At 41.7% G+C, this 26,485-nt stretch overlaps 1 protein-coding gene across 3 annotated transcripts in view; it reads right to left on the bottom strand.

The window, feature by feature from the left end:
- The window catches only part of LOC117608784 (alpha-mannosidase 2), a 74,317-nt gene that overhangs the window by 43,237 nt on the left and 4,595 nt on the right, over nt 1-26,485 (bottom strand). Inside the window, exon 1 of one of the 3 annotated variants that reach the window (XM_076689854.1) lies at nt 4,466-4,713. The exons of 1 other annotated variant lie outside the window; for it this stretch is intronic. The gene's annotated coding sequence lies outside the window, so the exon portion shown is untranslated. Of the gene's footprint in view, nt 1-4,465; nt 4,714-26,485 lie in introns of those variants that run through there. One more of the 3 variants, XM_076689853.1, reaches the window with a different exon arrangement.

Here is a 26,485-nt window from a genome sequence, read left to right as displayed (position 1 = left end):
TCGAAAGGGTGGCCCGGGTTGATCTTCGGCTGTTAGAACCGATAGTGGACCGAGGGTGGATGGCGATTGTCTATTGGGTGCGAAATGAGATGTCTGCTTAGTTGGTTGGGGATGAAGAAAGATGAAAAGTGGAGGATCGTGGCGTCGAGACTGTTTGTTAAGTATGAAATAGTATGTCTACTGTATGGGGTGAGGGCAGAGAGTAGGTATAACAAGAAACTACTTGTAGAGAGAGACAAAGTGATACAATTCATTTAAATGTCCATTCTAAGAATTTCCCTTTGCAATGTTTATTAAAGTTATTTTATAGGGAATTATATTCCGCTTGTTGATACAGCTCTTTGATGAGGGTAAAGTAGGCTGCTAATGAATTTTGAAGAGTTAAGCCTATCAGGTAGTCTGAATGAAGTATCTACATATCATTTTTTAAACAAACAAATCAGTCGCGTGTGGCAATATCTAATCTCGAAGGAAAATAGTAGGTAGAAGAAGATGCAAGGTGGCCCCGGTTGGAGAGGAAATTGCATCGCCGCGTAATTGGATGCCGGATGTTTATGCTAGGAATCTGCAGCTTCACGACGTTATTACTTAATTCCCGTCGATATTGCTTTCAGCGTGCCACGATGGAACTGTCACCGACTATTATGGTATACCCTCGGTAAACTCGCCACTATTTTATAGAATAAGAGACACGTGACTCCTCGGATTAATCTGTGAACGCCATCGTGAGATAATATTCGCTTTTACCTATAGGAGCCTAAGCTGTGGCCGGGATTGATTAAATATAAATGAGCGTTGGGTTAAACCGCGGAAATAAGCTGGAAGCAAAGTTTCGATGACAAGTACCCGAAACCTTGATGCATATCCAACTATAACCCCGTTCAATTATTAAACCATAACATCGACTGATCGCTATGGTTTATTCAAACCCGGGATCAGAATAAACCTTTCGCAAGGTCAGCCCATCGTTTTCAATCGGATACGAGGCTATTTTAATCCCGCCAAGGTATAAGAAAAATGTTTCTCCGTGTTAAATTGAATTACGTTCGTGAAAACAGAGGTTCGTTTCAACGATGGAATACCATTAGAACGAGTCTAGTTAAAAGAGCACAGAGGTGGATGGATTTTAGCGTTTCGACAAAGAGGAAAAGTGAGTCAGAGGACAGGAAGGAGGGATTTTTCGCGTTTGGATACCGGATATTAGCCTCGTCGAGAAGGACCCTGTTGAAAGCCAGAATCCGGCCTGGATGTAGATGTAGGCGTCAGGGAAAAATGTTCCATCGCAAACACTGGTCCAACTTCAAACGGATCGGCTACCTCTGCCATGGTGGCGCGACTGAAAGGCAAATCAGTCGCGACCCCTTCGATGCTCGGCCTATATAACGGGCGGCGTCGAAATAACTGCCAACATTCTGCCATACCAGCCAGGAGTGGTTAATCCTAGGATTGCTGAGGATGGGTGTATATAGCATCTACTAATCATGAGCAACAATATTGCCAATAGGGTCAACCCTCTCAGACTTGAGAAAATAGGACTTTTACCTAACCTAACCTAACTTTTTCTATAACTTTCACTTGTTAATATATTGCAAATTGCTTTTTAATTATTATATTTTAATACGGAATGTTATTCAATAGCTCATCGAAGTTTGGGTCAATGGACTCCCCTCATTAAGTACTGTTAATTAACACCCATCTTGTTGGTATCCGGGATTAACCAAGGCCTACCAAAAAATCCGAATAAATGATATGGACAAGTGTTTTAATCTGAAAAATTCTAGCCCTCTTCAAATGAGTGTTGGACGGACACCCGGTATACATCTACCGAGACCCGTCGACAGACGTCTCAAAGAGACCGTCACCAACAGCCCTCCGCTACGTCTAATAAATTCATTCTGAATTTCGTGCATCGGCCTATTGCCTCATCCTCCTCCGTCTCCTCCATTCGTCCCAGAGCCACAGTGCTTTTAGAAGCGGAGACTCGTGTCTCCGTCCCTCTCGACGAATCAAATTAGCCAGCCGATTCTAATTACGAGTTTACGAGGACTTTACCCTGCACGGCTGAATATCAAATCCGCCACTTTTCCTATGGAAAGATAGCAGACGCCATGGCTGGACCGTTATGAGGCTGCCTTTTTTATTAGATTCCTCGTTTCTTTTGCAAATGAAGGGATCTACCAGTGTATCCTCTTCTTATCGAGTCTATAGGTCCTTGGACCCTACTCTTAATTCCTAATCAGACACTTGAATTGGATAAAAAGGTCTGATTGGATAAAAGGGTTTGCCAAGTCTTTAGGGCCAATTGTTGAGTTAGGCGACCCTCTAATTTGATAGCTGCCTTTTTTAATCTGCCATTGGGGTTACTTGCCTTCTAGAAGATCGCTGATTAACTTAGATGAATGTTAATTACTCAAAATGTATCCAGGAGTATGTTCCTCCACTGATGAGTCTAGCTAGGGCCTGAGGTCCATATGCTCCTTAGTTTCAATTAAAAATTTCATAACTCCCTGCATAGTATACCCAAAATTTCCAAATCGTCGATTTCAACGGTATCGATGCAAAGCGTAACGACGCAGCCTCATCTATTGTTCAGCATCCCTTCGGTCTGCATCTATGGAACTTCGGTATAAAGTTAACTTCGCGAACAGACCGAACACGCAATGCTCCACGTAGGGCACTAATGGCTGGTCGAAGACACCAAGCCAGCCAGAAACGTTCGGATAATCCCCGATAGCGTGCCGGAGAAGGAGCCATCAAACTTACTCGACGGAGTTTGCCGAATGCCGGCCGGAGGACCGTGAACCAAACACTTCGTAGTTTGGGAACAGACATCCTGGCAAAGCGGTGCTTTACGAGCTACGTGGCTACGGGATTTTGCAATGCGGGAATAGAGGACACCGGAGGATCCACTTCGAGGCTTCCCGTATAATTCGCTCGTGAATTGGGAACAAGGTTTGGAGGAACGATGTCTATCTATCTCCGATGATAAGATGGAAAGTGAGCTTAAAAGAGGATCAACTTTGGGAGGTAATATTTTCTTAGGTTCTTGACACCCGGTAGATGGAATAAGAGACGCGATAACGGTAGCATGCGCCTCGTAAGTATGCAGGAAGTCCTAGTTATCTTCGTTACACAGTGATTGCGGCCAGTCCCTTCCCCCTTAAACGATCTTCGCGTTTCTCTGTCTGCCCTTCGTTTGAACACGAGGAAACTGACCGGGGCGGGATTTTTAAAGGAATCACTCGTCCGATAACCAATTACCTTCTTTTATTCGAAGCTGACCCAAAGACTCTGATAGATCGTCGGAGGCGTGAAGAAGAGCGAAAGTGGAACGAACGAGCGACCAGAAGGTCGGGAATGGATCGAAGCCTCGATAAAACGAGAATCCAAGACAGACAAGGGGACAACGACACGACGAAATCTGTCGGTGATAAAAATTCGATACTGTGATACGACCTTCCAGAATGCGCCACGTTTTTATCAGCCGCTGCATTGCGACGAAATAAAAAAAAAAAAAAGAGGTGCGCGATGAAAAAGAGAATACGATATCAGAGTTAGAAAGAGAGAAAGATTGGCCGGGGAATAATGCACCGGCCAAACAGGAATATATATTTTTTGGCGAGATTACTGCAGTTTTTCAGCACCGCCAGCCTGCACCGTTCTTGCCCCTCGACAAATGGGCTCCCTGGCCGGCCATTGCAGTTAAAACTGTGCGTTTTGTCTCGTTTACGAACGACAGACCATAGGGCAGGTAAATCGTACAGAAACGCAGTCGTAGAAATTATTTTTCCAAAAGATTGATAGGACCTACACTGTTAGGTACACAGGGGGTCCTGGATTAAGGTCCATGGGGGAGCATATGGGTAGAGTGATTCTTTGGAACGAATCAGAATTCTATTTATAATTTAAGTACATCTATTCTGAGAAAGACAACAAACTGGCAGAGTAAATTTACCTCACACGCAAGGATGATCCCAATCTGAGTGGTAGTGTTAACCCTTTGAGGGACAGTGGTACGTATTTACACCACCTTTTTTTCTTTAATTCAGAATTAATTTACAGATTTTTTCAACATGTTAGTACTTTTTAGACTCTTGGGGTTCCAAGTTATATCATTTTAATTTGGAAGGCTGTATAAATCTGTTTACTTATAATTACTTGTAAACAATTAAATCCCAAAAAATTCGGTTCAATGAACGAAAAGTCCTAAAGCTCTGAAAATTTTAGTGCATATATTCTACACATAGTACTATAACATATATTTTTTCTCGAAAAAAATGTTTGAATTTTGCAATTCTGACGTCAGAATCGTAATCAGCGACCCCAAAAACCTTTAGGCAACCTCTGATTTCAATAATTTGCTCGGATGAAAAATGTGCCCCTCAAAGGGTTAAACTGACCAGCTCCTCGGACACTACCAGGAAGTCTCCAACTCCGTAACGACAAGATAATGGTTAAGAATTACCGTGCCCGTACCGGTTACTTTCCACGCGACATCACTTCCGGCAGCGCTGTCGTCAGGGCAGGGTCAAGCGTGGAGAAGGTCCGGCAACAACAGCACGGGGTCTGCGAAGCGTGTCCCCGAGGATAAACGCGAGCACTCGGCGCGCGTACGAAGGAAAACTGCTAGCTCCCGGGTCGAAAGGCCATCGGCCAGACAACCTACCTACGAATCTGGCCAACCACCAACACGCAACGGGCAGAGCAGACAGACTGCGTTCAGTACGCGCGTAATACCGCGTCTTCTCCCGCTCTAGCTGGCACCAGCTCCACACGCCGTGATGACGCACGTTGCGACTCGACCACGATTAACCCCTTGTGATGCAGCTTGACGAACTTTACTTTCAAATACGAGCACGAAATTTTCATTTTCTAGGCAACAAGCAGTGAACAGCTGAGGTACAGTTATGGCAACGGGTCGGATTGAGCCTGTAGGGAGAGGAACTTCATGGAACTAATAAGTTTAGGTCCTTAGTCCTTAATCCTTTGATGCACGAATTTTTTTGGGCAAACAATTTTTTTAATTTTACTTGTATAAAGGGTTTTTGTTCCGCCATATTGAATTTTGAAAATCTGATTCCAATTCCGTAATCAGTAACCCCAAAAACGTTATGTTCACATTCGAATTTTATCAGAATCGATTTTTTTCTGAAAAAGGAAAACAGCATTCTTTCAATGAACAAAAGGAAGTTTTTGGGGTCAACAGATTGTTAGATTCCCATCTGACAATCAGCAACCAGCGAGTAAAATTTTAAAGCTGAAAAGCGAAAGAGCAAAAGGGTTAATTATCATGGTAGCCATAATTAAGGTTATCACCAGGACTGATATTAGGGGAGAATTTTATAAACAAATAAGAGCCGTCTGACTGAAGAAGAGACGGAGGAAGCTCGACCCAATTCCCTGTAAGAGTATTCGCAGCCCGTAGGCTCGATTAGGTGCTAGCCGAACGGAAATAGTGTTCCCCGACGAAAATAAACGGGGATAGCCGACAGCTGGTCGGTTCGCTGTGCGAATGCATGTCTGGCTCTATGAATGAATGACTAGCCAGGTGATGATCCCGCTGACAGTGCAGTGCTTGCGTAACACTTGCATCCCTCCACTATATCAGCTGCCCTTCAACCACTACTCCCCTCCACCTAACCTACCCTCATCGGTACATCAATTGCGGGCATAAGCTGACGTTTACCACATGAAATTTCTTCTTTCAATAACAAACAACATAATTTTACACTAATAAACAATGTGTTCTGAGACAACCATAGGAGGGTCCTGAAAGTGGGTGTGATGATAGAAAGACCCAGGTTTCAGGTGTCGACAGTCATATTTTAGATGAATTATGTCTCTAGTTGGGTTATCCTCCTATCATTAGGGGTAGTCGAGTTACCCTTCCATACTCTCCTCCAAATTAATCTATCTCCTGTCGTCGTTATATCCCCTGGCAATCTTTCACTAAATTTTATAAATTAACAATTTTTCAGCCTGGTATCCGTGTTGGCAAGGGGACCACCTGTTACAAGTTACAACTCGTACGTTACAAGACCGGTGGAAAGTCGAGCAGCTGGTCAGTCATTCACGCTGTCCGGCCGCGGGACGTTAATTTACACGCCGGAGACGTATACGATCCAGCTTCCAACGTTATTTCGGTCGTTAAAGCGGACACCGTATATAACGCGTCGTTGACAACCGGCTGTTCCGCCGTTCGTTTGGATACTAACAGCCACTGATGCTTTTCATAAATATCAACATTAGGATAAAATCAATTGGCAATGAGATCTTATTTTCTTCATCGAATTTAGGTCGACAGTGAAATCTCTCTTGTTGGCCCTTTGTTCCCCTGCCCATAGTGTCCACCGGTTTCGTCCTACGCCTATGTATATCTCACCCGACACCTAATTTATATTTACTTTTTTCTACCCATAAATTTGTTTAATATGTTGATTAAATTTTTTCCATAAAATGAGACCAAACATGAAATAATTTGGGTCACATTTATTTATTTTATGTACGAAAAAACATCCCCAGTGCGAATTTTTTTTTTTCATCCACATAGTTCAAATTATGTCATGTTTGGTTTCATTTTAATCAGAAAATTGTTACCAATATGTTAAAACAATTTGCGCGCAGAAAAATCTGAAAAATAATCTCGACTGCTATCCTTATCTTTTACGGCTTGTTGTCCACCCTGCCTTCCCTTATTGTCCACTTTCGCTTCCCAGTGTACGGACAACTAGAGAGATTTTACTGTACCATTTAAGAAGGTTTAGCCACGGTACTGTGACTAAGTGCGGGATGCAACTGATTCGATGAGAAGCACCCTAAATAGATTCCTGGCGGAGTCTCGCTCGCGGGGAGATAATTGCAGGATGGGCCAAAGCTCGATCCGCGTCGAAAACACGCCGACGACGCAGTAATTGCTCGCTTACGTTGCTTCGAAATTTAATTACGCTCCGCGAAATCCTCGAAGCAAGTTAAATTAACTATCTCGCCGAAGGGGTTCGAGAGGGCTTGACAAATTCGAGAAGAAACTTCCTAGCCTCTATCCCTTTTGTTATATTTTTCATATTTGTGCAATCGAAGGAAAACTTAAAGAGTATTCGACAAGACGTATTGAATTGAACTTGACATTTAATAAATAGATAAGAATATTGGAAACAAACAGTTGAAACGATAACGAAATTAGCTGTGTTCAAAGTTTATCGCTGTTTATCGTTTGAAAACAAATACGTCTACGTTTACGATGAAATTTTTTTTCCACTGGAAATTCGAACAAACTATCCGGCTAGACGAACAAATTCGCGCGAGACAAACGTGTTATAGCGCCGGTGCATAAAATTCGTTTCCCTTTTTTTTTACCCCTCGGAACTTTATGACTTCATAGACGAGGCTGACGGAACAGAGGAGCAGCCAGCTTTCTCTCGGGGAACACGCGATAAAGGAGCAGGCTGCCGGGATCGATAACCAATATCCATGGAAACTGGATCCCCGTCGCGTGACGGAGACCTCTTCCGCTACCCGAGACATCTCGTTTCGTTCCGTTTCCCGTACACGTACCGTATTACGCGTGTACAGGTCGACGTGAATTCGCAAGTCGTTAGAACAACTGAACACACCTTAACTGATGATCTATTGGATCCAGTTCCTTTTTCGAAAAAAATCAATATCTCGAGAACCGTTCATTTACGACAAGAATGATTATGCTGTGTTTAGTAGAGAGAGAAACAAACAAAAGGTGGTTTCGTCTCGGGATCGTCTGTCAGACTCGTCAGTGGGGATGACAACAGACGATCCCCCTGCCCCAGACACCTATCGTACCGCGATTCGAAAGTTGTATACAGGGTGATCCTCTCGCTATGGGACAGAAAGGAACTGGTGACAATGAATCCCTTGACCGCACCATGAAGGGACACAGAGTCGTCTCGGCCCGGGTAGGTCCCCAATACGGGGATATATTCGAGCCGCATGCCGGACGAGCGCTTGCGAGAGCACGGTTCCTCTCGCCGCCACCTAGCGCCCCCGGCCCGAACTCAAGGCGTCCGGGGAGACGAAACTCTCTCCCCTCCACTAAACGCCTACGCTTTTAGAACGCTATAGAATTCCAGCAATTTCGCATGGGGCGTGTTCTGGAAAAAGTGAAATAAAAAAAAAAGTAGTGTCTGAAGTTTTCCAACAGCATCGATCACCACGGTTGACTTTTCCACGCTCGCTTCACGCCTCGCGAGCAAACGTACGAATTTGCATGCCCGCCCCCAGCACTGGGAGGACCTATTTTAGGTGAGGACCTTCCTGCGGAGGACCTATTTTAACCATCCCCAGTTTACGATCGGTCAAATAAGAGCGACGTTCGCGTTTCGAGGGCAAACTCGTACGGAAAGGCGCGGAAGGTCATCGGGCAAACGAACAGACAAATAGAAGCGACGAGCGTGCGCTTCCGTGTTTCGGTAAATATTTAAATAGGTCTGAGCACGCGAAAGAAAAAGGAGGAACAGCGCGGCAATAAACCGTGCATTTCCACGCTCCGGACGCACACCGCCCGCCCAGCAAAGTTATCGTTCCTTAGCTACTCGGCTCGGTAAAAGATGCAACAAAAACAGCGCCCTCGCCACCTATCTCATCTTCTTTGAATTTTCACCGGGCCTTGAACTCTCGACCCTTCCCTAAGAAACTGGGGGATGGCTTTTCTCTGCCGGAGAAGTCTCCTCAATCCGACTGTATCTCGTTCGTTGAAGGCGATTCGATTCGGATGGAAATTCAACGGTGGGCTGAACTTTCAGTCGGAGACACGGTTTGTTGAATCCTGGCATGGCAAAGACGCGGTTCAACCCAATTACTGGTCGGATAGAAAGCAAAACTTGAAAAGTTTTCAAGCTGTTCGAGTACAAGTGTTCGTTACCAATGTGACCAATTTTATTCAGAGTAGGTCACCGATATGTAATTAACGTTCCACCTTCTAAATAGGTTGGCTCAATAGCCATGAATTAATTAGAGCCAGGCCCACGTGGGACACGACTGGCCTATCCCTTCGCTGAATCAATTATGCATCCATAAACTAAGCAACGTATCCTATACTGAAAACTACACCATCAATTAACGATAAGATAGCAGGAGATCCCTAGGAGACGGCTTGATCAAGCGGTTGGGGCAACCGGGTGCCCTGCTCATAGACTTGTAAATCCAGTGGTCGAGTTTAAAGCCCGGAACATCTCCAGGTGGGCGACGGTGGCCGGTTGATTTACCGTGTAACCGTACGAAAATGGAAGAAAAAATTGTCACTGATAACGCTTTATTTACGACACCGAAGGAAGACGCACACGCCACCGCATTATCCTGCTCTGACTGCTCGACGAACGCCGGTCTCCGCGTACAAACGACTGGAACTGGGAAGGGTTGATGTCGTGACTGGTCGCTGTAAATCAGCATCCACACTCTCCCCTACGTAACAGACATCGCAACAACCCCTGCCAACAGTCTACGTCACCGGCACTCGATACAAACGCCATCGGCCAGCCTAGCCGAGTTCGACGGAACAACCTGCGATCCTGCCACAAACCAGACTCCCCTTGTCAACACCAAAAAGCCGTGCACCCCTTCCTGAACCACCCTACTACCGGTTCGATCGAATGTTTGCACTTTGTCGGCCGAGCGAATCACGGGATGCCTGGAAATGCGTGTCGCCTTCGAGGGCTGAGCGGCCGATTAGTGGGCTACCCTGGTAACTGAGGGTACTTAGGGACGTGGACGCTTTATATTTCCTGCTGTCGTTTAACCCTTGACCCTTATTAACGCAAAGCTTTAAAACTCCGCGGTTGATCGTCGGAAAGGTAGCCCCTGTGGTGTAGGCAACTGGCGAAGTCCCGACGGTGGCGCCATCTAAGTACGAATACTCCTCTGTCACTAGGAATAGAAGGTGGTTCAGACACGGCTAGTAGTTTAGTCGAGTGGCGAGTAGTTTAGTGTATGGACACTACAGTTTAGTCGAGTAGATCCGTTTCATTGGATTTTTCTGGTCGAGTAGGCTTCCCCCACCACTAACTAGGGTTGCCCCACCACTAACTAGGCTTGCCCCATCACTAACTAGGCTTGCCTTACCACTACCTAGGCTTGCCCCACCACTAACTAGGCTTGCCCCACCACTAACTAGGCTTGCCCCACCACTAACTAGGCTTGCCCCACCACTACCTAGGCTTGCCCCATCACTAAATAGGCTTGCCCCACCACTACCTAGGCGTGCCCCACCACTACCTAGGCTTCCGAACAGACCTGTCCGGACCCATTTCTTTAGTCAAGCGATATATCTTGTACTCTCGATTTTCAAAGCTCAACTGTACTAGTCCGGACACTTTTCTATGCGCTAAACGATTTAGTAGTAAGTAGCTACTCTCCACTCGACTAAATTACTAGCCGTGTCTGAACCAGCCTTTAGATCAAGTATATTGGGAATAGGTTCGAATCTAACTGGATAGTTGGAAAACTTGGATAAACTTATATAACTTGGAAAAATCTGCAAATTAAAGTAAAAAATAAAAACAAAAAGGTGTCTTCCCACTGTCCCCCAAAGGGTTAAACCAACTCGAAGCCAAACCACGAAACGCAACGCGCGCACGGAGAAGATTTTTGCGAAATTTACGAGGTTGCTAACTGTTCGAAAACTTCGTTAACAATTCCGTGGATGGGAAATCTAAATTAAAAATAACGGGCTTCCGGTTGCCTACAGAGTCTGGTATCCTCTAAAACTGGAGCGAAAGAAAAAGGGATGAACGGTTAGGTTAAACTTCCGTCTCGTACGGGCAAACTTCGTCCAACAATTAAACTATTATCAGAGATGAGGCGAGGGAAGCTTCTTAAACGCGGAAGCTTCTTTGAAATTATTATTACTTTCCTGTGAAACGGTTGTCCCGGTTTACTCGCATGCCTCGTATTACACGGTTTACTAGCTACCTCCAGGAATTTCGATCAAATCTTGGATGAATTTTTTGGATTACAATCTCGTTCGTTCGCGTACGGTCGGGATCGAAATAGGCGCTGGTAAGGTTCGATTTATTTTCATCGAAGACGAACGGTGCTAGACTGCGGTTGGTTTCCTTTTGGACGAGTTGTTTTCCGCTCGACAGGGCTACTTTTAGCCCGGTCGCCACTTGCTCCGCGTAATTAGCGCGACGCGAAATCTGTCGCGGAAATTAATCAAGCTCGCTTCTTCTACCTACATGTGTTCCAAGTGACCTGTGAATAAACCTCTGCCGAGCTAACGCGGAGAATGAAATCGTTACAGCCCGAAGGGAATTTTCTCTTTGAAATGTTGAATGGAAAAATCAAATAGTTGGTTCCTTCGACAAACCCAATTAGAAGAACCCTCTTTATAATTATCCCTTTTTAAACTTCTAAGCATGAAGGGAGCCAGGTATCTCGGTTCACCGACCAATTTCTTCTGTTTCCCCAGGCTTCTTCTTTTTTATCATCGCAACGTGTTTACTCGGAAAATAATGAGAAAGGAAGAAGGGAAAGCGTGAAGAACGGAGTCTCGTTATTTCCTTTCCCGGAGCTGCTAGTTTTCTTTCTCCCCCGTTGCTACGCAAATACACGCGTGCTCGCGAGGCAACGATTTCCAGCGAGGAAAAGGAATAAATAAAGCAAAGGTAAAAAAAAAAGAAAATCTAGGAAAATATCAACGGGATTCGGTGTCCGCATCGCTGGATGTTTCGTTTCGTCGCTGGAAAATTGGGACGGGTCTTCGCTCTGCTCTCTTTCTCCCTCGCCTTTTTCTTTTCTCGGAAAATCAGAATCAGAATGTACCGACTTTTTGCTAGGAGCTGCGTCTCGAAAGGAAGCAAATATACAGGGTGTCCTGTAAGTATATGTAGATTGAATAAATCCGCGCTGGATGAAAAAAGGAAGGAAGAAGATCGAACGAAATACGTTCAACGTTAAATGGAACGAACTGACGAACGATCGACTGACGCCAATAACCTGTCCTGGGCACAATGGCCACGCTTCCGGTTCCGGACCGGTATTAAGCCTGTTATCGCGCTCAGCCAGCCGGCTCGATTCGCTAAAATTTGCTCGTCATTGCTAGACCGTTCGGTAATCCCCGAGGAAAAGACTACCTCGGGATTGTCGATGGAAAAGGTCAGGGCTAAGTAGCTGAGGATTATCCGAGCTGAAAATTCCTAAGAAAGTGCCGAATGTCCTTCGATTAATTGGCTGATCAAAAGAATCAAATTGAAGTCATTGCAGAGGAAACGCTTCCTTTCTGATTAAACTTAAAATGCATTTTAAGTGAACTAAAGTAAAGCTTAAGATTCCATTTTTAGGGATACGTAGTCGACGATAAATCAGGCTGTTTCGTGACCCGGCAAAAGGTTCAAGCACCTGATGTACCACCGAAAAAAAAAACGGAATAAAAAGCATATTCCCCAAGGAACAACGATTTAAGAATTATTCGTCTGGGTAAAAAATTCTCAGCATGCCTCAAGACAAGGTGGGATTAAGAAAGGGCGGATTAACGAGTACGCCGTGGAGTTTCGAGATAACGAGACCGGAAGTCTTCGTGTCTCACGAAAGAACGAGAACACGCCGGCCATTATTATCCTGCTATTTTCTTACCGGACAGTTTTTAAGTAAACGACGCTCGTCTTTCTTTCTTTTCCGTAGTGGCAAGAATAATCCTGTTTCGAAAGATGAAAATACGTTAATTTTGTGAACAAGTTAGAAAAATGATGAGAACTCGATGTTGGGATAAACTGGGCCCTTTCTTAAAGATTTAAGGGATATATCTTGGAGTGATGTGGGTATCCACCTCAACGGGAGAATCGAAAGTCACCAGACCGCTGGTGAAATAAAGATAACCGAGAATCGGAGGCATTTTCAGGATTTATCCCTCGGGAATTCCTCGTTGAGCACCGAAAACGATTATCCTTAGGATAAGGAGAAGGCTGGCTTAGCAGTCAGCGAGAATCTTTTCTTAGAAATCCTTTCCTTATTAATTTACTATTGTTTCTGTTAATGGATAATAAAAATATATTCAATTTTAATACTTTCATTTATAACTAATTAGTATTTATATTATTATATATTAAATTTAATAATTAACTAATTATAATTAATTAATTAATTTAAATAATAACGAAAATATTCTCGCCGAGTGCTAAGCCAGCCTTCTCCTCATCCTAATGATATAAATTATTATATATTAAATAATATATTTGAATGCCTTCAAAAGAATCTTCCATTGTTGGTATTAATTTTGCAGTGAAATGAGGATTAGGTATATTCGAGTCAATCCCGGACTACCAGCCTGACCCACATCTACCTTCAATCGAAAAAGAAGAGCTAAATTGCTTTCCATGACAAGTAGAATACAAACATTATGCTTTCCAAAGTAGCCAAACGATAAATCACTTGTAACAAATCTCAAACATGGGCACAATAGTTGCCCATTCCTTGAACCTATCACTGTTACCAATGATGGACGACTTTCCCATGTAAATCTCTCCAGTACAAACAAGGAGGACCCTACGGTATCTCCAAGAAATCCTGGAATGCTGAGCAAAGCAAGGATCCTTACGAGTCCCTTCATCTTCAACGGAAGTTCCGTTAGAAAACGAGGGTCGATAACGAGCAAGGTCCCGGGTAATAACTAGCCTGTGTCGTAGAGAGTTAACGCGGAGACAGAAAGGACAAGTTGAATCGGATCAACGTTTTCGTGAACGAGAAGTTCCCCCCAGGGATCTGGGCGGAGTCCTTTTTACGAGATTCCGTGCAGTGGGCCAGGGAAATCCGGCGATTGTTGGGTCGATGGATGATTCGAGCCGTTTGGAAGAGCATCGGAGGGACAGAGGTATAAGGGAGCTTTGAAAGGGACAGTGGAAGATGAGAAGGAGAGAGACGGATAGGCTGGAGAACGAGCGGGTTCGCATTAAAATTCAAATATCACGGTCGAGGAAGAGCCCTCGCTTTGAGGTCCGTGGAGCACGCCGGGCCAATATGAATACATTACAACGTGTTTGCATCCAGCCCTGGCTCGGTAATGCCTTCTATTAGAATCATGCTGGCGCATTTTAATACGGGACGAGAGGGCCGAGATCGAGCTCAGGAGATCGCTCCCTACCCACTCCTCCGGTTGCAAATAACCAGGTTGTTCTGACCCGAATATCGACGTGGTCACGTGCGAAACGGAATCGAGAAGTGGGTTGCTATGCACTGAACGAAATTAGGCTCATGGATGGCACAGGAAGGAGATGACGATATTGCGGGCTTAGTTATGGCTGTGATAGGTGTCTAGATATAGGGAATTAAATAAGATTTCTGTATAATTATGAAGGCTTGGCAATAGGATCAGTGATGAATTTGATAGTCAGGAGTGATCTAGGGAACCCTAGATCCGGGGACGTAAATAAGATCTAGGGAATTTTAGATATGGAGACGTAAGTGAAATCTAGGGAACCCTAAATGAGGGGATGTAAGTGACATCTAGGGGACTAGATGGAAGATCTAGATACGGAAATATAACTGAAAAAATCTAGGAAACCCTACATGTGAAGAGGTAGATTAAAAAAATCTAGGGAACCCTAGGTCAATGGATATAGGTTGAAGTCTATTAATTAGACTAACATAAATTAATAGAGCACTATTAACAGAAATATAACAATCCAAGAACAATAAAACCTCAGTAACATTATCTGTCCTTAGTTTGGTACTTAAGAAGCATCTAGGGATCCCTAGATATAGGAATGCGATCCAAGCTTAGTTCTGGACCTTCTAAAAAAGTTCCAAGTGTACCAATCTCTCTATAAATCCACAAATAAGTCTGAGAAAAGTATCTACGTCTTATAAAACTTACAAACCGACGAAGTAACCTTGCAACTTTGCTAATAATCACTTGTACCTCTCGTCTCAGCCATGAATTACTTACGTAACAACTCTGGCTCCGATCTGAAAGATTCACTGCTGTTTAACAAACAAACAGATAACTCGCTCTTACGTGGAACGACTAATTTATAGTTTCTAGCTGTGGATTATCCGCGAAGCAATGAGCAGGAGGATGGATCACAGGCTAGAGGCTGCAATCAGCCACGGGCGAGCAACTCCGATGCAAGGATAAAATTGGCATCCACGTTATCATTACAGGGCAACCTGGTGCACGCATAAATATGCATGCGAGGAAATTAGTCCCGACGGGAAATTACACCATGACGGTGACGTCTACTCTGTTTACGCTTTTAATCGATCGGAACAACATGCTATCGTGAATTTCAATGGTCCCAAATTGAAAGATCCTTCTTCAACGCGAATTAACTAAAATGATATCAACTCAAGTACCTTAAAATTCCCCCAAATTTTCATATTCCTTAGGGAAACTCACCAAGGGTACTGTAACTATATAAAAATCAATTTTGCTGATAAATTTGATCGCTAAATAATTTCACAATAATTTTGTTAAATACGCAGAAAACTGGCCTCTATTACAGCAGGCAAGCATGGATTAAGTGGAAAATCGGAAAAGTGTACGGTGCATCGGTCCTGTAGTTAGCGTTCGCGTTTGAACACAAGGCTGAAACGGCTATTATTCTCCGTAACGCGTTATTTTAACGTTAAAGCGACTCGTTCATTATATTAATTACGCTGGAAACGTGGGCTGGCTACGCTCGTTAACCCTGCAGCTCATTTGATAATACGGAATCCTGATAGCGGTCTGGTAACACAGGTGAAAACCGAGCAACTCGAATAAAGGGACAGAAACGTTTGAAAAACAACCAGTATTCTCTGTTTGTTTAAATATCCATCACAAACTCGATATTACGCGGTTTCCAGCACAATGGTCAACCGTGTCCTTTCCCTGTCCATGAACGGACATCTCGTTTTCCCGTTCGCCGAGGAAGGAGAACGAAGGTTGCCCGGCACCAGTCGACTGGTAATCGTCTCCGAAACGATAGGAATACTTTTCCCAACTATCGTTTCCATCGTACGGAGAGGCGTTTAAGCGTGTAACCCATGCGTTCTGGACGGTTTAACCGAGCCAACGACCTGGACACTACGGCCGTATATGGTTTTCGCCGGTCGTTCGTGCTTCTTTCAACGCTTCGCGCGTTCTTCCCCGTTCGTGTCCCGCTTATTAGGAGAAACGTTCGCGAAGGAAACCGAACCAGACTTCGAGTAGCGCCTTAAAGTTATAACAAACCGAACTACGCCCCATTGGCGTTTCCTTCCACATCGAACATAAAATTCCGTTCCAAGTAAAAGTTGGGTCGTGCGAGGCAAGCATTAGTATCCCACGAGTGGTGGCAGGGATCGAGGAGGGCGGTGTTTAATGAAATTTCCACGACGAATGATAAATATTCAACGACGCAAGGAATTCCTAGCGTCCTACGATCCCCATAAAACGCATCATTTCCCATGCGATTTCGAAATCGGGCAACACGTTTTTCGTGGCCAAAATTATTTCAGCGTTATTTCAAGGTTTAGGTATGGTGGGTCGTTGAGTTCATCTCGACACCCGTTAGAATATTACGAAGTCAAAAATAAATGTTAATATTTAAAAAATCGAGGTATTCTCCGTTTTTTATAAAAAGGAAAAGAATTTTTTGAAAAAGAATGCTGGTCAAATTTTGTTGGAAATATTTTTTTGCCAGATCATGGGAGATGTCCAAAAAATCGCGCTAATCGTGCTAAGTGGTCTGAAAAGCAACTTTCGGTGGTCAAAATTAAAAATATCTTTGTATCGACTTATTTTCAACAAAAATACCATTAATGTAACTAACATAAATATATTAAAAAATATTGAAAAGAATAACTTTGAATTGGAAAAATATATTTATTATAACTCTTCTGCTTCACATTTCTTAAAATTCGCGTAACTTCAACAACTGCAGGTGGCTGCAATTGAAATTTGAGTGCTGCTCTTCATAACTGTCTAAGCTTTCATATTAAGCAAGTCTCATGTCTACCACTTCTAGCTATTTCATTAAAACCCTACTCAAAGTTTCAATTGTTATAATCATTGCGGTATTTGTATATGGATTAAGTAATGCTTAGGAACAAATTGAATAATGAAAATACATGTATTAATATACAGGGTGTCTCAGAAAGAATGTAAGTCTCTTAAGGAGGTGATTCCGAATAACATCTTCCTTTGCGAAAATGTTGCATAAAGCTTCGTTTTTGAATTACTAAGGAGGCAGCGTCAGCTTACACTCTTTCTGGGACACCCTGTATATAAAACGCTAATCCAAACCTGTTATTTCAAAGAATAATTGGTTTCACTTTGAATTTCCGAATTTTGTCTTTCGAGTGATGCCCCAGTACACACAATTACATAAAATGGCTAATATTTTGGATTTTGAAGCTTTGAAAATTTTTTCGAAAAATTTAATTTTGCCCAGGAAAAACGGATTTCCAGCCCACTGTGCGGCTAATATTTGGAAGATGAAATTTAATAGTTTATAAATTTAATTTATTAATATTAATTAGTAGCTTTCACAAAAAGAGTTGAAATCCTATTTACTTTATGATTACCTCGTCGTTCGAACGAAGGAAATGATAAAACAAGACGGCTGGAAATGCATTTAACCATAATACACCCAGCTCGTTACCGCAATTAACACGTCCCACTCGTCCCTGACTAAAGTTCTCATACTTGGAGACGAATTTACATAAAGTAAATCGTATCCGGCACGTGGTACGAAGTTGTTCTTCGAAAATTTCGTTGAAATTCTTCCATCGATTTCATGTTCCGACGATACGTTCCCAGGAGGAACGTTATCTTCTCCGACCGGTGGAACACGATGATGTAAACACCGGACATAAATATCAGCGAAAGGAAATTTATCCACGACCGTAACTTCCTCGAGCCTTCTTCGTTTTGTTCCCGAAACTCGGTTACTCGGCTTTACTTGCGGAAAAATCGCCGCGACTGCGGTGTTTAATCGCGTTACGTAGCCGCGGGAACGATCGCGAAGGAATCGGATAAGAATGCACGACAGCGGAACGCGTTCTTGCCCGTCCGTGCGAATAAATCTGCGAGCTAGTCGATGCCGTTTGCTGACCAGGCTGGCTGTTTATTTTCCAGATTGCAGCTATTCGTCTGGCCGGCTAACCGAGCCATAAATCGAGCGCGCAAATGGCGCTTCGGAAAATGCATTCGACGCTGGATACGTGGAAATTCTTCTCCCGTGTATTACGAGCCCGATTAAACGATTATATTTAATTGTACTTTTGTAAAAGAGAGAAAGGCGTTTCGCCTCGGGATCGTCTGTCAGACTCGTCCAGTGGGGCTGACAACAGACGGATCCCTGCCCCAGACACCTATCGTACCGCTATTCGGAACTTATATACAGGGGACACAAAGGAACTGGCGACAATGACTCCATTGACCGCACCATGAAGACACACAGAGTCGTCTCGGCCCGGGTAGGTCCCCAATACGGACCTCCTTATGGTGTGGTCAAGGGGTCCATTGTCGCCAGTGTTCCTTTGTGTCCCCTAGCGAGAGGATCACCCTGTATATCCGAACGGCATGCCGGGCGAGCGCTTGCGAGAGAACACCGATCATATCGTTGCCACCTAGCGTCCCCGGGAGACGAAACTCTCTTCCCTCCACTAAACGCCTACAATTTTAGAACGCTATAGAATTCCAGCAATTTCGTATGGGGCGTGTTCTGGAAAAAGTGAAATAAAAAAAAAATTCGTGTCCGGAGTTTTCCAACAGCGTCGATCACCACGGTTGACTTTTCCACGCTCGCTTCACGCCTCGCGAGCAAACGTACGAATTTGCATGCCTGCCCCCAGCACCGGGAGGGGGGGGGGGGGGGCGGACGGGCGGATAAACGTATTTACTCAAGGGCAGAGGGTGCGTGTACGGAGCTAGGGGTCGATAGACCGGTGTGGCAGGACAAAGACAGCGCACCACTGAACGACAGAGTCAAAGCACGGACCAAAGTAGTGTCATTCGATATATTGCATTACGGAACAGCTATCGATTCGCAGCTAGCTATCAGCTTTCGTTGCTAGGCGATATCTCAGCGATATATCGATGAAAATAGAGAGGCTGCGAGTCAGAAACGTAGTTACGAACGGAAGCAACTTTTCTCGAGACAGTCGGCTAACCGAGACCGCCTGTACCGCAACTCCAACGCGTCCTTTGGCCATCGCGCTTTCGACGTCGCGACTCTACGGGAAAATTTATTTTACGGTTCGAATATCTCGCAAACCGATCGAGTCCGAAATATAGCTTGGAGGAAAAAAAGTTGCTTCAAATATCGAATTTTACAACGTATTTAAAAATCATCGAAATCGGAGGGGGAGTAGCAATTTAATTCTATCACTCATCATTTAATTCAAGGAACCAAAGCGATAATAAAAGACGATTTTTATTTTGGATGATTTTCAAATTGAATATTTCAATTTGACAAATTATAAAGAAAATTCCCATGTGTCTAATTACCTAACTATCAGTGAATCATTATTTTATTGATGGTATATTTGTATAAAAGCATATTTTACCTCGTTTTGGGGTGCAAATGCCGCACTGTGGGCAGAAAAGTAATCGTAGCTGAAAATCTAATTTCAAAGGTACCCCGGAAATAACCGGTCCCTCGTTCCCTTTCGAACGGATAGCAACAGACAACGAAGGGAAGAGGTCCAGCAGGCAAGGACGACCGGGTCTAATCGTCCTTCGGCATCGGATCGTTGGCCTGCGCGGTGGAATTTTAAACGGTGACGCGGTGAATGCCAGGCGATCCCTTCTGAGAGCCTCTGTTACGGGCTGTAGTGAATTTCGGAAGATTTATTGGACCTACAGGATCAATCCAAGCGGTTCTACTCAATTATACTTCATTCTACTCCAGTTTATTTGAATCTACAGTAAAGGCTCAATATGTGTTTGGAATTTGCGACCGGTGAAGATTCGGTTCTCCAACTGTTTCTATTTTGGCGACGTTAACATAAAAAGGAGACAGTAGATAAAACGAGGAGACGCATTCGGAGCTGACATAAAGAGTTAAAAATTAAATGCCGTGTTTGGTCTCATTATAAGCAGGAAAATCTCATCAATATATTAATAAAATTGTTATTAAAAATAAAAATGAAAAATAAAAAAATTTCATCGCTGCACGAGGGGGAAACCGCGAACACTTAACGGATATATCCTTTCGAATTTTTATGATTTCTAACTCTATACGGTGCTGGACCTTCGAAATAGGTCCGGGTTATCTGAGAAACTTTGATACACAGGAATAGTGGCGTAGCAATTGTAGCCTCTCGTTAGAGGCGACAATTAAAGCTCTCGTTATTTTCAGCCACGAGAAGTGGATCGTTTTAATGAGGGCCCAGGGAATTAAACGTTTCGAGATTACACGATGCAGCCGTCCTTCCAGCGGCGGGTTGCATCTCGAAATTATTACCATCCCGGAAACGACTAAACTTAAGTCCCCGACTTTCGTATCTGCTTGAAACAATTACTTCCGGCTACCATGAGAGAATCATCCGGAAACGAGGTAATCTCCCGACGACGAAATAAAATTGGATCAGGCGTTGATTAACCCTTTTGCTCTGGGTCAATCGTGACCCCAAAACTTAGAAAGTATATACAAGTTGAAAGAATAATTTTTAAAGGAATCGTGTTAAATTTAGAGAATCAATGAAATTAGAATTGTGGCTCTCTCCATGGTCCGTCGTCCAGGAGTTAAATAAAAGATCAGTACTCGAGGTTGTATTTCCCAAATAAAAATGTTACAATGAAAGTGATAATTCGAAAAAAGAATTAACGTTTCATGTGCGAGGAGAATATGGGACTCGACAAAGAAATTAACGAGCAGCTCGTTAAAAAAGAGAAAGAAATAAGATGAATTAGCGTTAAACGTAGGTGTGCGTGTTCAGAAGAGACTCGTACGAATCCAATTTCAACTGGATGACTCTGTGTGAGTGTAATTATCTATTCACGCTATGGCTCGGCTACCCACGCGTACCAGCTAATTGCCTAATAACTTGCAATGAAAAGAATTCTGGCACCGTCTATGGATTATTCTACAAATTCCTTCATCGCGTCATCCTAACGCACTATTACATAATATTTTCGTGTTGGACACCGTCATAGACTAAGCAAATATTTTTACTCAAACTCTAAATTCTATCTCTAGCTGCTCTATCTTTTATGTACAATTACAAATACGACCCTTGAATCTTACTCATCATCCCTGAATCATACGCTTGACCTTTCGAACTTCAGTAATATCCAAGAATTCCTATTGGTCCTCATCCTCAATCCCATTACCTTCAAAATCACACCTCCGACCCTTTAACCCTTTGAGGAGCAGTGGTATTTGTACCACCTCTCTATTTTTATTTTTTACTTTAATTTGCAGATTTTTCCAAGTTATAATTTTTTTTTCAGAATAAAATTGATTATTCTTGAATGAAAAGTCCTACAGCTCTGAAAATTTTTAATGTCTGTGAAGTTGGCATATCATTTTTCAGCAGATCAAAAATTAAAGAGAGTTCTTTTCGCATGCAGTCGAGTTCTATAGTTCCTAATAGTTTTTAGTGATAGTTCTGCTGATTTTATCCAAAAAAACATCGATCGAAAAAATGATATGCTAACTTCCTGTAGCAGATCATTTTCCGACAGATCACAAATTAAAGGGAGTTCTTTTCGCATGCAGTCGAGTTCTATAGTTCCTGATAGTTTTTAGTGATAGTTCTGCTGATTTTATCCAAAAAAACATCGATCGAAAAAATGATCTGCTAACTGCCCGTAGCAGATCATTTTCCGGCAGATCACAAATTAAAGGGAGTTCTTTTTGCATGCAGTCGAGTTCTGTAATTCCTGATAGTTTTTAATGATAGTTCTGTTCATTTTATCCAAAAAAACATCGATTTACTAACTTCCCGTAGCAGATCGTTTTCCGGCAGATCACAAATTAAAGGGAATTCTTTTTGCATGCAGTCGAGTTCTATAATTCCTGATAGTTTTTAGTGATAGTTCTACTGATTTTATCCAAAAATTAGCAGCAGACCAGAGGTGATAGTTATTTTGCCCAAAAAACTTAGATTTTCGTATATACAGGTGATATGCTAGTCGATTCTCGATAGTTCTGTTAATTGTAATCGAGTTCTCGTGTAGTTCTGGTGACGTACATTACATTTCCAAAGAGTTCTGATGATAAGAACAATTAGAAAATTTTTTAAACAATTATTTTACTCGGAAATCTCGTATTTTTGAATATAGATATAATATGCTGGTCGTATTTCGATAGTTCTGTTTATTATGAAATAGTTTGCGTATAGTTTTTGGTGTGTATAATGCCTTTCCAAAAATTCTGATTATGAAAATAATTAGAAAAGTTGTTAAACAAATTACTCTTCATTTCTACCAATTTTCGACCGATCTGCGCATCCCCCACCATTAGCTGGCGACAGGAGACCGCGCGGCGATTGTTTCTCGCTGGGATTATGCACATACACGTAGCGTATGAGACTGTTCTTAGAAAGAAAAATTCCTCTTAAAAATGAGGAAATTATCATATGATAAAATTATTTTACAACAACTTTTGTCGGATGTTAAGTATTGTACTATTGATAAAAAAGGGCACGTTCTTCCACCTTCCGATGAAGTTTATCAGAGAATTTCAGAACTTATGGCAGATAAAGGATCGAGGATCACGCCAAAACATATTCATACGATCGTTAATAATAATCGTCAGGGTTTTAAAGATTTTATTTTAAAAACATTTAATATTCGAATGCAAGAATCGACTAACTTTATAAGCAATAATGATTTTAATACAACAGAATATGTAGATCAAAGTACAGATACTCAAACTAGTCTTATCTCGATTAATATTAATCTTGTAATATCACAAGAAAAATGGCTCGTCATCCGACCCCAAAAGAAAATATATGGTAAGCGTACGTATTGGAAATTGCGAGAAGGGTGGGCGGACATAGTTGCTGAAGCAATTTGGATACAGCACCATCTCGATTGTGTGTTTGTTTTTAAAAATAATAACGTCTACCGAAGTGCAACTGCAAAATATTTTTTGACATTTGAGGGATTTTGCTGCGAATGTAGCGCGAAAATTTGCGGAAGTTTGATAAAAGAACCGGCAAAAAACGTCGATGTTATTCTCAAATGTCACATTAATGGCATTAGACCTAAAGCTCATTCTGGAAAAAAACGAAGGCAGTTGAGAGGCGTACGTCGTCTCCAAGTTGCTGACTTCCTTATTAATAGATGCGCAGATGCTGTGACTTGGCGTCGAAAAGAAGCTGGACGTATAAAGAAATTTGGAGATAAAAACCCACCGGTCTTGCCAAGTAATGAAGTTGTCCGAAAAGCTAAAGAACAGCGACTTTTGGACAAATACGGTTTAAAATTTGCAAATCCTGCATTAAATTTATTAAAAAGTGCTGAATATGGTATGTTTGTTGGATGCATACATCACGTCGCATTGCTAAAATTTAACTGCGTTTATTGGCGACCCGAACAATTGCAGATATATATATCCCGGTGTCGTAAAGATCCAAACGCAATATTAGCTATTGATGCTACAGGCGGTATTGCGAAGCGTGATAAATCACACGAGCCACACATTTTTCTTTATCAGTGTGTACTCGTGACAAAAGAAGGTAGCATGCCCACGTTCCAGATGGTTTCCGCTGATCAACGATCTCTCATTGTAGCTAATTTTTTGCGCTTAATTCTTGCTACAAACGCACCAATCCCACCTATCGTCGTTACTGATTTTGGTTGGTCATTATTGATTGCAGTTGCAGAAATATTTGGCAGATGCTCAAGCTTTAATGATTACTTACAAAAGTGTTATAATGCTATTGTAAACAAATCGACTTCGTTGCCATCTACTTTTATGAGATTAGACATATGTCACCTCTCGGCAATGATTACGCAATGGTCAAGTCTAAAAGGAAAAGATAAGTGTTTAGTACGGCGATTTTATAAAAAATGCATTGGAAAAGCTACTCAAATTTCAAATTTAGAAGATTTGTCGTACTTTATAGAATCGATTATCGTTGTTTCCCTCAGCAAATGTATAGGATCAAATGTAAATAACGAGCCTCTGCCATCTGTTGAACGACTAAGATTTTTAAACGATAAAATAAAAGGCGTACAATTGAAAAATGATGATGATGATGATGATGAGATTAATGCCGAAACTGATGAAGAAAAACAATTTGATGCAGAAGAGAACCCTGAAGAAAATAAAGTTGGGAAAATAGGCTGGAAATTGTGGAGTGAGCATTTATATAACTCAGCAGTAGATATTGCTGATCAGTCGACGAACGGTGATGTGATAAACGCATGCTATAATGTAGACTTCGCGAAAAAGCTAAAAAGATACTTGCTTCCATATGTACCACTATGGACTAACATTATGGTGCCCATCTTCCGGAGAGGCTCGGCAACCCCTACCTCAGCTGCAGTTGAGTCAGAATTTTCTGATTTAAAAAATCGTGATTTTAGAGGTGAAATTCCGATGCGGATAGATAGATTCGTGCTTCAACATCTACAGCGTATTGATGATAAATTAAAGGAACGCTGCAAAGAATCGGACGCTCTGCCAAATGAAAAATCGGAAGAGCAAAATAACACCGATGTTTATAAATTCCCAAAAGCAGAACGTGATTCTGAAGCTACAAAGTTGCAAGAGGTAAACGACTTTCAGCACGCTACTAAAAATGTTGAGATCTCGTTTGGTGTATCTCCAAAAAATGTATGTAGTACTCCAAATAATAATACGAAAGATAAGTCAAGTAATTTAATATCAGAGGAGACTTCAGCAAAATTCGTATCGCCAATAACAGAAGAGAAAGTCAAAGGATTCCAATGGTACACCTTACAGAGCTGTTTCGACGATGCTCAAAACTCTACTATAAACGATAATAATTATATTTTCGATTCATCGAAAGTAATAAATGATATACCTTATAAAGAAAAGCTATTTACAACAGACGAAAATATTCCAGCTGACAATGAATGGAATGTTCAAGAAGAATGGAGAGGTTTAAATAAAAACAAAAAACCTAAGAATCAAAGCGATGATCTACCGAAACGAAAACGTGCCAAACCGACGTGTTTAGATGATTGCCCCGAGTGGGACTATATTAAAGATTCCAAAATAGGTCAAATCCCAGTTCTTTTAAACGGAAACATTTCGGGACCGGTGCGTGTAAATGACTACAGTTTAAATGTAATGCAAACGTGTGCTTTTGATTCGATTTTTCAGGTCGTTGTCAGTGGGCTTTTAGCAAATAAGACCTATCGCGGAAATATAGAGTCATCCGATTGTCCAATTATAAATCTTGCTCAGAATGTCGGCAATACAAAAAAAATAACAAAAGACAATTATGTTCAAAGAGCTAAGATATTATCAATGACTCCAATTTTTCAAAACACTCTCACGACCTACACGAGAAATATAAAACGCCTTGTTGCTGAATGCAATGCTGCTCATTTAGCTCAGTTTCTTTTTGAAAAAGAACCAAGTCATTCTTATAAGATTCAATGTTCCTGCGGATATGTTAATGACAAAAAATTTCAATTATTAGACGTGAACATTGATATGATTCTTTGCGGTGGTCTACATCTAATACAAGAAGCAATCGATGATTGTATAATAATTGAAAAGACTTGTTTTAACTGTAAAAAGAAAACAGCGATTTTGACAGAATATGGGCCGCACCTGATAATCGACACTTCTGTTGTGAGTGACAGTAATTATCCGAACAAAGATAAATTCATTACTCACAAACTGAATTCACTTAAAAAAATCGTGACGATCGGTGAGAAAATGTATATACTAATCGGTATAGTCGATTATAGTAAGGAGAAAAAGCACTATGTTGCGTATACATTAGCAGGTGAATATTGGTACAAATATGACGACTTAATTAAAAAAAGGGGAACAATTAATATCAATACGATTATACATCCACATGTAATCACATATGCAATATGCGATATTCAACAATAACGAGTTTATGATATAACTTTAACTTTAATATTAGTAATCATTTCTATTATAATGCTTCTTTTCATATATTTTTTATATTCGTTTCTTTTTCCATTTATATTTGTTTTTATATTTTTTATGTTTGTTTTCTATTAACGTTGGTGCCGAACAAACCTTCTTAAAAAGTTTTCTTTTATATTAGTCTAGCGCAGGGAAGAGAAAATACCTAGTTTAGAGTTTTAGTTTTTAGTTTCTGGCCTTTGGGTTTTAGTTTATGATTTAATATATATAAGAGAAAGCTTTTCATTTTTTATTGTTTAGTTTTATTCTATCTAGGATAAGTATGTATAAGAAAAAGTCTTTTTAGTTCAATATGTATTCGTTTCAACTCATATTAGAGAAAATATATTTTGTATCTTTGTATTCAGTCATTACTATATTTCTTTTCATTTCTATCTCTCTATTTAACTGTACCGCTTGTTACAAGTAAACCTACCCAAGTTTATTTTATGTTATTTTATTCCATCTGC

Source organism: Osmia lignaria, chromosome 8 (genome assembly GCF_051020975.1).
Source record: "Osmia lignaria lignaria isolate PbOS001 chromosome 8, iyOsmLign1, whole genome shotgun sequence".
NCBI lineage: Eukaryota > Metazoa > Arthropoda > Insecta > Hymenoptera > Megachilidae > Osmia > Osmia lignaria.
The sequence above is the reverse complement of the archived record's forward strand: the minus strand, read 5'-3'. Positions and strand labels throughout refer to the sequence as shown.